The following is a 15,549-nucleotide window of genomic DNA, read 5'->3' as shown; positions in this document are numbered from 1 at the left end:
TCAAGATGGCTGTTACCATCACTTCTAGTCAACCACTGACTATGGGATCTAGCTGATGCAACCTAGTAGGAAGAAAAGAAACAAAGGAAATAAGAAAGCAAAAGAAGAACCAAAAGACTCATTTTTTACAGATGATATAATTTTCATCTTAATGTAAAAAAAAATCTAAAAGAAATTTTAGAAAAATTAAGACATTTAATAAGAAAGTTTGGCAAGTCTTGATATAAAAATCAGTTGTATTTATACATCAGGGATAGCCATTACAAAGCAGTTTTAAATAAGGACATTTTCAATGGCAACTAAAAATATAAAAATACTTAGGAATAATTATATCAAAAGTCAGGCAAACCCTTAATGGAGCAAATTAAGAAATTTTGATAAAAATCATCAAAGATGATTAAACAAGAGAAATAACCTGTTCTTGCAAAGACTCAATTTTGCCCCTATTAAGCCATAGATTAAGTGATTTACAATAAAAATTCTCAAATGGTTGTAGAGAGCACTGCAGTGCTTCAGGGCCTGGTAACATGTATCAGTAGGAGGTGGTAGAGAACACAGGGAACTAGATTCTGAAGGTCCTGGATCAACTGGGTCATATCATAAAATTGGATAAGAGAGAGTTTTTTGATTTGGAAGCACATTTCTACACTATATGATTTAATCCCTTAGCAAGGATGCCAGGAGACAATGTTATCACACTGCTAGGACAGCTCTTTATTGTTGTTTAGTCACTAAGCTGTGTGCAACTCTTTGTGACCCCATGTATTGTAACCTGCCAGGCTTCTCTGTCCATGGGATTTCTCAGGCAAGAATACTGGAGTGAGCTGCCATTTCCTTCTCCAAGGGATCTTCTCAACCCTTGCATTTCCTGCAAGAGATCAACCCTGCATTTTCTGCATTGGCAGGCAGATTCTCTACCACTGAGCCACCAGGGAAGTCCCAAGGATAGCTCTTAGATGCCTGGGAGAACCAATAGCACTCACTAAGTGAAGTATAAGTGCTAGAACTGCAACAGCCAGGAGAGGATCAACAGTTCACAGAAGTGGACATTCCAAAGTGATATAGTACATGAAGCAAAAAGCTGTCATCTGACTATATTCTACAGGAAGGCCTGAAAGAGCTTCCATTTATTAGAACAATAAATAATGTTCTGGTGAGACAGGCACCAACATCACTGAGAAGCCCTTTAACTTGGGACTGTCATTACAGAACTGGGCTCACAGACAGCAATTGGGGGTCATCCCAACATACTAGAGGCTAAGATGTGTGGCTTAACCATTAGAATAGAAGTGGGCACAGTTATCACAAACAATAACAAATTAGAATGGCAGCCAGGAGCAACCATGGAGATATTTAACAGAATGCAATCTTCCAAGTGGCCCAAGAGATGGACACTTTAATGATCCAGACCCACTGGGTTTAAGCAGAAACTGGGTGATTAGGAGGTAGGATCTTAGAACATCCAACATCAGAGCACTCTAGTAATTTTCCTAGTCTTTCCTCAATGGATGTAAAAGCTATTATCAGAAGGGAAAGGGAAAATCCAAATACATTGAGAACTGTTGGCCATAGGGGCTAAAGTAGCAAATGGTATGCCTTCCTTAGGATGAGGGCATGTAGAAGTAAAGTAATAAATAAAAGGAATTTTGACCCAGGTCTAGCTCACAGAGTGTCCACTGAGTCTGTGAATCCAGTAAGTGGCCATTTCTCTCAACCCTGAATTTAAAATGTAAACAGTATACTTGGTAGATGGCATAACCTTCACATTCATCTCTTGATCTGTAAAATAACATCTATCCCAAAGGGGAAAGCCAGGTTAAAGACTCTGAAACTTCTCTCCTTCATGCAGCTAAAATAGTAAGTTACAAAGAATATTGCACCTTGGAGTGAGGAGGGTGGATTGCCAAAGATGAGTGCTACCATTAAGGTCTTAAAGTGTGCAGGAGTGGTAGTCTCTAGCATATACCCATTTACTTCACTTGTGTGGCTCCTTCAGAAATTAGATAGATCCTGGTGGATAACAGTCTACTGCAAATTAAACCCAAGAATACTGTTGCTATGCCAGTTGAGGTATCTTTCTAGAGCAAATTATCACAGCTTTAGGTACATGGTATTTTGAATTCACATGATAACACCCATCAGTAAGAATTCACCATACAAGAAATGTTAAACAGTCAATAGAGAATATAGTATAAACAGCTGACCTTAGCCATCCCCTGCCATGGTCTCCTCAGTATTAACACAATGGGCTTAAATATGAAGTAGCTGTGGATGCAACCTGACAAGTGTTCCAACTCACCAAAGCTAATCTAGCTACTGCTGATACTAGATATTCAGTCTTCTGGAAACCAATTCTAGACAACCCAGTTTAACATAACTCTCAAGAAGAGCAAGCAGCCACTTGGTGGCAGGTTGATTACACAGGACCTCTTAATGACTGAATTGTGTCCCCCCCCACCCCCCCCCACCCCCCGCCGAAAGATATGCTGAAGTCCTGGTACCTTTGAATGCGAACTTGTTTGGAAATAGGTCTTTGAAGATGTATTTAAGATATAAGTTAAGATAAGGTGGCATACAGTGGGTTGGCCCTTAATCTGACGTGTATCCTTAGAAGAGGAGAAGAGACACAGAGACAGACACATAGAGAAGAATGGCATGTGAAGACACAGAACTGGAGGTATGACAATCATGTGACCACAGAGACAGAGATGGGAACTGTGTAGCTATAAACTATAGAACAGGAAGCACTGCTGACAACCACAAGAAGCCAGGAGAAAGAGCATGGTCCTGCCATCACCTTGATTCTAGATTTCTAGCCTGTGAAATTGTGAGAAAATAATTTTCTGTTTTAAGCCATTCAATTTGAGGCCATTTGTTACTGCAGCCCTAAAAACTAATACAAGACGTTTCACCCTTGGCAAGGGATTTATTTCATCTAAAACTGATACGTATTATGGGTATGGTTCGCATTTCCTGCCTGCAGGACCTTGGTCAGCACAACTGAAAGCTTACAGGGATTCACCAACACAGAACACAGCATGCTACTTAACACTGCCTTGGACCAAGGGTCCCAAAACAGAGGTCTTCAGGGACTGGGAAATAGCCATAGTTTTACATTCCTCAATGGTGAAAAATTGAAAGCATTTTCCCCTAAAGTCAGAAACAAGACAAGGGTGCCCACTTTCACCACTACTATTCAACATAGTTTTGGAAGTTTTGGCCACAGCAATCAGAGCAGAAAAAGAAATAAAAGGAATCCAAATTGGAAAGGAAGAAGTAAAACTCTCACTGTTTGCAGATGACAGGATCCTCTACATAGAAAACCCTAAAGACTCCACCAGAAAATTACTACAGCTAATCAATGAATATAGTAAAGTTGCAGGATATAAAACTCCAGCTATTTTCTTAGTGAAAACACTTACTCTCTGGGAACCAGGAGCTCTATACCTATAGGTTGCAGAGATATATCCTGGAAGATGGCATCCCATCTTTTCAGGGCATCATCTTCAAGTTGATGCCTCATCAGTACCTTTGAAAGGCCATTCAATTGCTGTATTAGGCCAGCATAGTCTGGATAGTATGTTTTGTGATAGATCCATGGGTTCCATTGGACATGTGTCTACATGTTGTACCATCTTTGGCACATAGGTGATCCTCTGTGTTATTTCTTGCCACTCCCTTGCTCAATGGTGACAGTAAATAGACAAGTGCAGGAGCCATGTCCTGAGAAGGGCAGAGAGTCTCAAACATTTAGAGATAAGGGTCTGGTCATGCTTTGTGTAAGTCACCTGGACCAGTAGAGGTGCTGGTGAAGGGTGAGGAGAGTCTACAAAGGGTGTTGGAGCAGTGGAATTACAAGTTGTACCTTTGAGTAAATTGAATAATTAGTTAATTGCATAAATAGGTATGATGGGCAGTTAATTCAGTTAGCCTTCCTCTTATAATTTTACCCCCAAAAGAGAATAAACTGAATCCTGAAGGATCTCAACTGTGGTGGATGCTATAGTATACCACCTGAATCTACCATGGCACTCCTTCCTCAAGCTGCCTGGACTGTTGACTGCTGACAAGTTATAGTCAACTCTCTCTGTAGCAAAGAGAGCTGAAAGGAGTTGCCTTACTCCAACATTCTGTTCCCCTTGGAGAAGCAGTCTACATGGAACATTTGACTGATGTGGGGGTTAAATGGTCTGGCTCCTTTAACTCAATTTAGGACATCTCTGAAGAGTCCATGTAGCTTCATAGCTCCTCATGATATCTATTGAGGCCTCTAATAAAATTGCATCATAGCTAAATGTCTCCTTCTGTTCCATCTTGCTTGTCTCACTCCTTTCTCAGGTGCTGACTGCATAAACTGCATAAAGGGCATAAACTGCTGCATACGAATCCCCATCTGAGTCTGTATCTCAGGGAACTTAAGCCAAGACAAAGTTTTACTATGGCATTTGAGAACCTGATCTTAAAATTTATATGAAAGAGAAAAATTCAACAATAGTCAAGAAAATTGCTGAAGAAGAAGAACAAAGGTGGGAAATGGGTGTCGTTGGTGGTGTTCTCTGCACTATCAGACGTCAAGACTTATTATAAAGATGTAGGAAATGAGACAGTATAATTTTGCTATGCTGCTGCTGCTGCTGAGTCATTTCAGTCGTGTCCGACTCTGTGTGACCCCATAGACGGCAGCCCACCTTGGGATTCTCCAGGTAAGAACACTGGAGTGGGTTGCCATTTCCTTCCCCAATGCATGAAAGTGAAAAGTGAAAATGAAGTTGTTCAGTCATGTCCAACCCTCAGCGACCCCACGGACCGCAACCTTCCAGGCAAGAGTACTGGAGTGGGGTGCCGTTGCCTTCTCCATAATTTTGCTATAGAAGCAGATAAATAATAATGAAGAATAGAAAACTAGACATAGACTGAAACATACAGGAAAACTTGAATCATGACAATGAGTCTAACAGATCATTGAAAGAAAGATGAAATGTTTAGTAACTGTGTTGCTAGAATTTGCTATTTGATAATATAGGTATAAAGAAAATCCAACTGGATTAGTGACATATATAGAAGACAAAACTGTAAAACCTTTAGTTGTCAAAATAGGAGAATATCTTTCTGACATCAAGATAGAGAAGGATTTTCTAAATAAGACACAAAAAAGCATAAACTGCAAAATAAAAGATTAATACATTTGATCGTATTAAGAACTTATTGTCCTCAAAAGTCGCCATAAACAAAATAAAAAAGTAATTCACAGACTAGAAAAATATATTTTAAATTCACACAGCTACAATAGAGTAGTATCCAGAATATGTAGAAACCCTATAGATCAGTAAGAAAAACGAAAACTTCTTTTTTTGAAACAAAATACATGAGCAAGTATCTTTTATAACATTAATAGAAATCTTTTTAAAAAATCTTATAATAAAATAAAAGTTGTCTAAAAATGTGTACCACCTAGATATACACATTTAGCCAGGAGATGTAGAGGACTCATGCCTTTTGCTCATCTATGTACATTTCTTTCATCTTTCTGGTGACTTCAATCCTCATGAAAATCTTATCTTAAATATATTCTTAACATATTCAATATTATAACTAGCAAGCAAAAATTGGTTTCATCTCAACAAGATCTTCAAGCACAGTTCTTGAAAGATATTAAAATTCATTATGCTTAAGAAGCACTATATATATAAACACACATACATATACACATATGTATATACATGTAATAGCTGTGAGCATACATTTTATATGTTTAAACATTGTAAATGGTAGAATTTATTTTTAAAATTAGCCGATGGGGAATTTCTCAACCAGAAGGAATTATGGTAGAAACTGCCTAGGAAATATCAACTAGAAATGGAGGATTTAACCATATCCCTCTCACTTTGCATTAGTCTGGAAATATTAAATATGTTACCATATCCTGCCTTTCCCCTCACACTGAATCCTTGGTGTTATCACCAACATTTAGCATCTTTTTCAGCAGAACATTAATTTTCTATTCCAATTCTCCTCCACATAGTGGTCCAGACAGCCACTATTAATTCTTCAGAGTTGGCAAAAAAAAAAAAAAAAAGCAGAGTTGGCAAAATAAATGACACTTATTTGCCATCTCTACTCTAGACCAAGAAACATAATAAAATAAACATTTTTAATTTTAGCCTTCAGGAACATTTGTTCATACAAATAATATATACAATATATTATCCCTCATTGATGAGCACCCTTCTTTGAAATCTTAAGCACCAAACCCAGAATCATAAGGACTTTGAACACTGGTACACATGCCATCTTTTAATGCTAGAAAAGTTTGTTTTCATAAAAGCCAATCTTATTTTTAGTCCTAGTCACTTTAGTCACTGTAACCAAAATTATGTAAACTTTCTAAATAGACTAAATATTCTAAAAATACAGTAGAACACCAGCCTCCACACCAACCAAGTCACAATATGGGTGTCTGGCCTAAACCCACAAAATGAGAATGATGGGAAGGTCATTTATCAAACTGCAGGGACCATAACACACTCCCACCCCTGTGTTGAAACAAGGCAATCAAATAGCTGTTACTCAAAGTGATTCCAGGATCTTTGGGAAAGCATCCCTGCATACCTGAAAATGCTGATCATATTAGGCTTATGATTTAAATCCCATGATTATATCCATGTGCGTTTTGAACACTTTTCCATACTTTGAAAAATAGTAACTATTTCCAACTTTGTTACTATGTTTTCAGAACCTCCCTTGAAGAAATAAGAATGTGACATGGGCTGTGGAAAAATAATTTGTCTCAATCTATTTGTTACCACTTATACTGCAGCCTTGGGTACTTAGATTGCTAAATGAACAGCTGCTTTGACCATTAGGAAGACTTGGAATGATAACATCGAACATTATGACTTTCTCATCTCCTCTTGCATCTTTGGCTAATGGAGGTCCCATCACTGATGCCTTTAAATCACTGAAGCACATTTGGTAAAACAGAGAAATGTGTTTTCCCTTTTGTTGTCACTTGCTATTTGGAAAAGCAACAATGCCAAGCTGCTGCCTTACACCTGCTACATAACTTCATTTACTTTAAAACATTTCAGTTAGGACAATTTCTGGTTTCCATGCTCTAGAAGCAAATTTTTAAAGTATTTTAAATTGCAAGGTCTAAATCCCCACCATTGTATTTGTTGATTAGAAATGTTTTCAGTGGTGAAATTAGCGGTGATCAAGCTATGTGAGATTAGTGGGGGTGCACCACCCTTTCAAATACAGACTGTAAGAATTTGGTGAGTCCAACTTTCTAACACTTTCGCAGCAAGTAAAGCCTTAGCACTAAAACTTCATACCCTGCTATAGCCCAACCCCTCCACAGCAATGACTTACTGGAGGGTTTTGTCATCTTTACTGACCAAAAAACAAATAATCTTGGTGTTGCCAAAAATTTTTTTCTTGCATTTCCCTTGCAATAAACCTTTAAAGAAAAGTGCTCTTACAGTGTAGTGAGGGCAGGGAGTAAAATTATTGCAACATAGTTTAAAGTGACAAAAAATAAAGTGTAAGCAAGATTAATGCTGATCAAATGGAAAATGGTCCATTTGTGGAATATTATGCAATATTAGAAACTATTAGTAAAGAATAATTAAGCTATGTAAAAGTGACTTGGGACATGAGGGTATTCTAAAAAGTGTTATATGAGGAAAATGGTCTATGAGGAAGAGCATTTAATATTCCATTTTTATAAAGCAGTGTGTAGTGTGTGTGTGTGTCTGTGTGTGTACATGAAATTACAAACAATACATAACATGGGGCACTAAATGATAGAGATGAGTGGAATGGGAAAGTGAGGTAAGCAGAAAATAAAAGCTGGGAAAAGACTGTAATATGAAATTTCATTTTGTATGAAATTATGGATAAGGTGATGGCACCCCACTCCAGTACTCTTGCCTGGAATATCCCATGGACGGAGAAGCCTGGTAGGCTGCAGTCCATGGGGTCGCCAAGAGTCGGACACGACTGAGCAACTTCACTTTCACTTTTCACTTTCATGCACTGGAGAGGGAAATGGCAACCCACTCCAATGTTCTCACCTGGAGAATCCCAGGGACGGGGGAGCCTGGTGGGCTGCCGTCTATGGGGTCGCACAGAGTCAGACACGACTGAAGCGACTTAGCAGCAGCAGCAGCAGCAGCAGCAGCAGCAGCATATGTGCATATGTATGTTTACAGAAAGTGGAAGAATAAGGTGATTTTCTACCAATGACTTATTGTTCATGGTACACTAAGTAGAAAAAGTGTCTTGTAATGAGTATCTTATGATTCTATTTCAGGATAAAGGGAATAAACCACACTTCTATGTGGATATATCTATGGTCATGTATGCTCGTATGAGCAAAAAATGATACACAATAATACCTTTAGGGTCTGATCTTGGGTTGGGGTGGATTAATAGGATGTGAGGTGCTGGAGTGTGTGATTATTAGATCTGCCAATTTTTGAATTGCATTGTGTTGACTTACATATTACAACACAAATGCACTACTTCTGAAATTTGAAAAGGGGCAAATCTGAGACTGTGGATATCTGAACGGTTTTCTAAACAAGCTTATTTATTTAAAGAATTTATTTTAAACCAATAACCTCACTAAATTCACCAATGTACTGAGTCCTAAGTGGAAATCCTTAACTTAGTTCCCTATTTTGGCCAAAGTGCTTAAAATTAATTCATTTGTAGTACTAAAATTCTTAAGCAACTACCTGACTAAAGCCATTAAAGTTAAATCATGTTCATTTCCATTTGATCATGTTTATTGTCATTTTGGGTTTCCCTGGTGGCTCAGCAGTGAAGAATCCACCTGCAATGCAGGAGACAGGGGTTCACTTCTTGGGTCAGGAAAATCCTCTGGATAAGGAAATGACAACCCACTCCAGTCTTTTTGCCTGAGAAATCCCATGGATAGAGGAGCCTGGCAGGCTACAAACCATGGGGTTGCAAGAGTTGGACACTCACTAAACAACAACAATCGAAGAAGGCAATGGCACCCCACTCCAGTACTCTTGCCTGGAAAATCCCATGGATGGAGGAGCCTGGTAGGCTGCAGTCCATGGGGTTGCTGAGGGTCGGACACGACTGAGCGACTTCACTTTCACTTTTCACTTTCATGCATTGGAGAAGGAAATGGCAACCCACTCCAGTGTTCTTGCCTGGAGAATCCCAGGGACGGGGGAGCCTGGTGGGCTGCCATCTATGGGGTCACACAGAGTCGGACACGACTGAAGTGACTTAGCAGCAGCAAACAACAACAAATTGTCGTTTTTGCATAGGAGTAATGCTTCTGATTTTTGAGTGCTGACTAATGAGAATTACTAAAAATTAGCATTTATGGAACTGCTTCTATATGCCATACATTACACTTTTTTTTGAGCTATAATTTATATTCAGTAAAATTTCCCCTTTCAAGTGTACTGTAACCATAAAAGTCCTCCAAGGAACAGATGCCGAGATGGGAATAAACATGTATTATACTGGCAAGTGTTGGCTTGTTTGTTTGATTGACTTTAGCTATTGTAATAGGAATTTAGTTGTTTGCCACTGATATCTTTTACACAATCCTATACCGCAGGTATAATTTGTAGAACAAATTTACTTTAAATAGCTTGCCCATGGCAACTCAGAGCTGGTCTGATCTTTAAAACGGTGCTTGTAGCCACATGTGACCTATTGTTGCCAAGATCCTGAGTCTTCCTTAAGTGACAGTGGGTTGTGCATGTGGTTACTCAGAAGCAGTGGAGCATGGAGTATATTTCCTGGCTAGTTCCTCAGTTCAAGGATGTGATCAATATCACAAAAACTTTCAAAACCTTTTACTGACTTATCTTTGCATAGTAGGACTATGCAAAGAAAATATGGAAGAGTAGAAAATAGAGAAAAAAGTCACCCACACTCTATTTAGTAAGCACATAAATTTAAGTTGCAGTTATGGCAGTTGAGGGGAAAATTATTGAAAGATAACATCAATAATAAGCTGGGTGAGGCTACTGTAAAATGAGTTGTTTATTTATGTAAATTTTCTCTGTGTTTCATGTGTAGTGATGACATTACTAAAAATCAATTTTTGGTTTTTAGGACCACAGCATAAAATTCAGAAGAAATAAGAACATGTAGACAAATATTCAATCTTCTACCTTTATGATTCAGATTTTTGTAAAATTAGTGGAATGATTCGACTGAAAACTAGCATTATTAATCATAATATGACTTCTAAGGAATTCACCTGATGGAAGGTGGTAGGGAAGAGAAGTTAAACAAAATCTTTGTGATGTTGTCTTTAATGTTGTTTTGGTCTTTTATTTTCAGCAGGGATTAGAGTGGCATTAAGGAAGTAAGAAATGTAGAGAAATTAAATTGTGTGATTTATGGGTAAATAATTAGTAATACGACCCCAGTGAGACCAAGGGGTTGGGATTTGAGGGTGGGTTTGAGAGAATATGATTTGAAAGCTATCATTTTTTTTCCTGTATTTTTTGCTTTTTAAATCTAGGGTTACATTTATTCCTGCAGAAGGTTATCAGTAAAATACAAAAACACAGAAACAAGAACACAGAAACTAGTCTTTATTCCAGACCCCTTGTGTATATGTATGTGTAAACTAGCAAGCTATAAGCTCTAGAGAGCTTAGAAAAGGCATCCTAGCCTCTATCTAACCAGAACATCAATGTTTATCTACCTATCCCATAATTAAAATCACATGTCTGACCATAAGCTCTGAGTGAGGGTTTGCTTACCTTAATGACTGCTTGTAAACTACTTGGCCACTTAAGTGTCATTGGCTCTGTAAATTGAATCAGAAGGGAGAAAAGTGTCAATGTCAGAATCTACTTTAGGCCTTTAAGCTGATTCTACAACTTATAAAGCCATTCATATAAACAAATTCCAACCTCAAATATTTTTTTCCTCACCTCAGTCCATCAAATTGCAAGTTAAGTACTAATTCTGGTTGGTTGAATAACTCAACAGACCAAAAATATGTACTCATTACCTTAAAGTGCAAGTGATTTGCAAAATTTCACCTAGATGTTTTTATTCATGTCATGAAAAATTATGTATATTACCATTATTCAATATTTAGTCATCAGCCACTTTCTAAACAGTTTGAAATGTCAAGTCAAACCTAAACTTTATAAATTTTAAAGTGTTTAATTACACTAAGAAAAGAAAAATAGGATGAAATTATTCAGAGCTTAATTCTTAGACTGTTGAAAGGAAAATGTAAATTTTAACAATTTCCAATAGGTTCAAAATCAGAAGTTAATTTTATTTTTCAAGTGAACCAAATTCTTTTGTTTAAATGCCAATCTATTCATAGAATTACAAACTTACTGTATTCTAGAAAAGACTTAGATAATTGATACAAATATTTAAAAACAAATCATTGATATTAATAACATACAAAATGTATGCATTCTAGATAAGTGATTCCATTCAATTTTACACTTAATTGAAACATGTTAGATTTCCAAACATAAGTTTAATTTTTTCTTCCTGAGTTTGGTCAACTTTGCCTTAACAAGTAGTGCATGCCTGCCTGGTTCTACCTTTTTACTCTACTGGAATATATAAATATTATATTAATGACATTTTAGTATTTGTTTTAATTCTATAACATACTTTATCTTACAATATCTTTTGTCTTTACTTTTCAAGTAAGGGAACTATTTGTAGACCTTAATTCTTGACTAAGTAGATGGAAGCATTTCTTCAGAGGCATCTGAGGTATGGTAATATGACTATGACCAACTTGATAAACGTACACCAAAAGACCACAAGACATTTACCCATGTAAATTTAAGAAAACAGAATGCAAAGATAGGAGGAAGACAAATGTAGAGAGTAAAGTGAAACTAGCTTACATAGAAATAATAAGTGACTTTACTGAAGTGGTTTGTGTCTTGACCTACTTTAAAGAGGAAGCTATTTAGAATGATCATATATTATGCCAACTTTCTTATAAAAGTTAGTGAACCTAGTGGAGGAATTTTTAGGAAAAGATTTAGCTTTTTTCCTTCCCCTGTATTACATGATCTAGACTTGTAAATGGAATGACTAGATTTCAGTGATTGGCATCTGCACTGTAAATTCATCAGTTCATTATTAATTATATTTTGTCAAGATTTTTTTTTAAAAAGCGTAAAAAAAAAAAAGCATAGAATGATCCCCTAAGTAAACCATTCATTTTGATAGTCACTGAGATTTTAAAATTAAATTGGAATGGAAGCTTCAGTTTTATAAATAAAATAAAATAATTAATTCAAGAACAATAGTTTTAATATAACATATACTCTTTTAGAATAAGCATCTGATGAAGTGTTCTGACTTTCCAAGAAAAATTGAATATTCAAACTAAATTTTGTATACAATTTCTCTGCAAGCTTGTACTTTGACATGAAAGTTTAAAATTTTTAAAGTAAAAGTTGGGATCAAGTTAAAGAAATTATGCATGCAATAAGGATCTCTGAGTGATTATGTTTATCATTGCAAGACTGAGCACAATTTGGCCCAGATTCTTAGGAGCCAGGAGAAAATAGAAACCCTAGCTATGATGATTCTTATATAAAAAAAAAAATGAAACATAGCTCTTAGGGAAAATGAAGTTATGCCTAGGAATAAAGCATAAACAGTTCCCTCTGGGACTATTTTGTAAACTTTACTTTGGAAACTGCATAATCTTAAATTCAATAGTAAATTTCATATAATTTCTTATTTTGGCCATTTAATAAAATAAGAGAGCATAATATTAGTAGGAACCTGGAAGCCTATTGATTGTCTGAATCATAGAGAACAGGCATTCAACTCACCCAGTTGTTAATCACTTTTATTCTTGGACTATGTGCCCTAAAATTATACTTCTTCCTCAAAGTTGGGCTTTTATAGGTATAATTCAGATATCAGCCCTCTGAAAATCTCTGCTACATCTAGTGTTATGGAAGGTAGGTAAAGAAGAAATAAAATATGTATTTAAAAAAAAATCCCCAAAGAAGAAAACCAAAACAATAAAATTAGATATAAAAATTGACAAACTTTCCTAAAATTTAGGATATACATATATAAATATGCTCTGAATGTACACATTGAAAAGGCACATTATGTGCCTGGGAAAATAGACTGAGAACACTGAGAAAATCTAACAAAATTATAGGTCATTCAAGAAAGTGAGTACATTCTTTTGACATCTGGATTAAAAGTCTAAATCATGTAAAAATGAAAGAAAAGCAAATTGTTAAGAATCCAATAGCAAAATTTTATGCCTTCTGGGGTAAACCAAAAATGAAAATCTCAGCCAAGTATTTTATATTCAGATAAATTGTTTTCCAAGTGTAAAGTCAAACTCTTTTCAATATCCCATGAGTTAGTCCTGAGGTATCTACTAGAAAATTAACCTTCAGACAACTAAAAGGACTGGTAATATATAAGGACTGGTGGTGAGCATTAGCATACAGTTAATTGTAGCACTATGAATAAACAATGATTAAAAAGAAAGTACATAATGCTTGCTCTTGAACAGGTCTCAGTAATTAATGATCTTAAAGGTAGTGGTGGTTTAGTTGCTAAATTGTGTCCGACTCTTGTGATCCCATGAACTGTAGCCTTCCAGGCTCCTCCGTCCATGGGATTCTCCGGGCAAGAATACTGGAGTGGGTTGCCATTTCCTTCTCCAGGGGACCTTTCTGACCCATGAATTGAATCCAGGTCTCCTGCATTTCAGGAAGATTCTCTACCAACTGAGCTACAAGGGAAGTTCTACTACATAATGTACCAATTCTAAAGGTGACATCTTCCCCAGGGGTATAGAGTAAATGGCAAGAAGGAACAGGGATAGAACACAGACTGCTTTAAACATATTTTGTTTTATAGAACTGACTTTGAAACCATGCAAGCATTTTATGGGCTTCCCTGGTGGCTCAGATGGTAAAGAATCCACCTGCAATGAGGGAGACCTGGGTTCGATCCCTGGGTTGGGAAGATCCCCTGGAGGAGGGCATGGTAATCCACTCCAGTATTTTTGCTTGGAGAACCCTCATGGACAGAGGAGTGTGGCGGGCTACAGTCCATGGGGTCAAAAAGAGTCAGACAAAAAAAGTTGTATCTCTAAACATTGAAGTTAAAATGAGATAAATGAATCTAAATGGGTAACTAGTTGCTGGCATAATAACACAGAAACTAATCAAAATAACTTAAAAAAAGTTTTGGGCTGTACATCCCTAACAGTATATGCCCTAAATGACAAAAATTGCTGGAAAAATTTAAACAGTTTTTTTAGGTGAGTCAGAGGTAAAGAATTTGCCTGCCAATGTGGGAGATGTAGGAGACACAGGAGATGCTGGTTCAATCCCTGGGAGGGGAAGATCCTCTGGAGGAGGAAACGGCAACCCACTCCAGCATTCTTGCCTGGAAAATTCCATGGACAGAGGAGCTGGCAGGCTGCAGTCCTTTGGGTCGCAAAGAGTTGGACACAACTGAGCTTGCACGTAAATATGTTTTTTCAGTCATTTTATAGGTAGTAGTGATTGTATTGCAATTCAAAAATGGTATGTATATAAGGTATAATTCTATGATCTTATAATTCTGTAATTCAGTGTCCTTCACAAGCAAGATTCTTGGCAAGGGAGAAAGGAAAAACAGATGTCAGAAAGAAGAGATTAAGTAAAGACCTTTTAGTCCTGAATTTGAAGTATCAATATAAATCAATGATATTTTTTACTTGAAAAAAACTATTTTCTAAATTTTTCAACTGAAAATTCCCATAAATACTGATGCACCCATTAACAACGAGTACCTCCAGAATTTAGTGCTGAAATCTACTTTCTTTCTTTCTGAAAGGAGCCAGAGCTCCTTGGAGAAATAGCTAATTCCAGGACCGGGACAGGAAATGTACAGATCATGTTGTATGCTCTTGTCACATCAAATAATAAGGAAGCTATCAAATATTACTAGGTTTATGTCAAAGATTTGGGAACCAACTTGCAGAGATTGTCAAAGATGAGACAATACAAAGACCAATGAGAGGAAAAAATACTTCAAAAGATTGAAATATATCAAATAAGTTTAAATCCAGGAGTTCATAATGATAATTAAAAATTTATCAGCAATTGAAAGACACTAGTGAACCAACTCATTATCTTGAAAACTTATAAACAAAGAACTACTGGATAATGAAATAGAATAGTAAGATTTTCTTTATTTTGGTATTTTAGCAAATAAATAAAAAATAACTGATAGAATATCACTGTCTTGTAACCCAAAATGAAAGCAGGGGTCCTCAGGCTTTTTGGCACCAGGGACCAATTTCGCGTAGACAATTTTCCACATACCAGGGATGGGGTGGGAAGGTTTGGGGATGATTCACGTGCATTACATATATTGTGCACTTTATTTCTAATCTAATGCTGCTGCTGATCTGACAGGAGGTACCTGTGGATGGCTGGGAGGTTGGGGTCTCCTGAATTAATGGATCTAGGCATACAGTTACTGCTAACATCAGAAAGAGCAAGATAACCAGATAGGTGT

The 15,549-nt window shown here is 36.7% G+C and overlaps 1 long non-coding RNA gene across 1 annotated transcript in view; it reads right to left on the bottom strand.

Annotated features, from left to right (window-relative positions):
* The window catches only part of LOC138987629 (uncharacterized), a 196,307-nt gene that overhangs the window by 78,194 nt on the left and 102,564 nt on the right, over positions 1-15,549 (bottom strand). The window contains exon 5 of the long non-coding RNA XR_011464015.1: positions 10,770-10,816. This is a non-coding gene — a long non-coding RNA (uncharacterized lncRNA). The remainder of the gene's footprint in view (positions 1-10,769; positions 10,817-15,549) is intronic.

This window comes from Bos mutus, chromosome 4 (genome assembly GCF_027580195.1).
Source record: "Bos mutus isolate GX-2022 chromosome 4, NWIPB_WYAK_1.1, whole genome shotgun sequence".
NCBI lineage: Eukaryota > Metazoa > Chordata > Mammalia > Artiodactyla > Bovidae > Bos > Bos mutus.
Note: the sequence above shows the minus strand (reverse complement) of the source record. Positions and strands in the feature narration are given on the sequence as shown.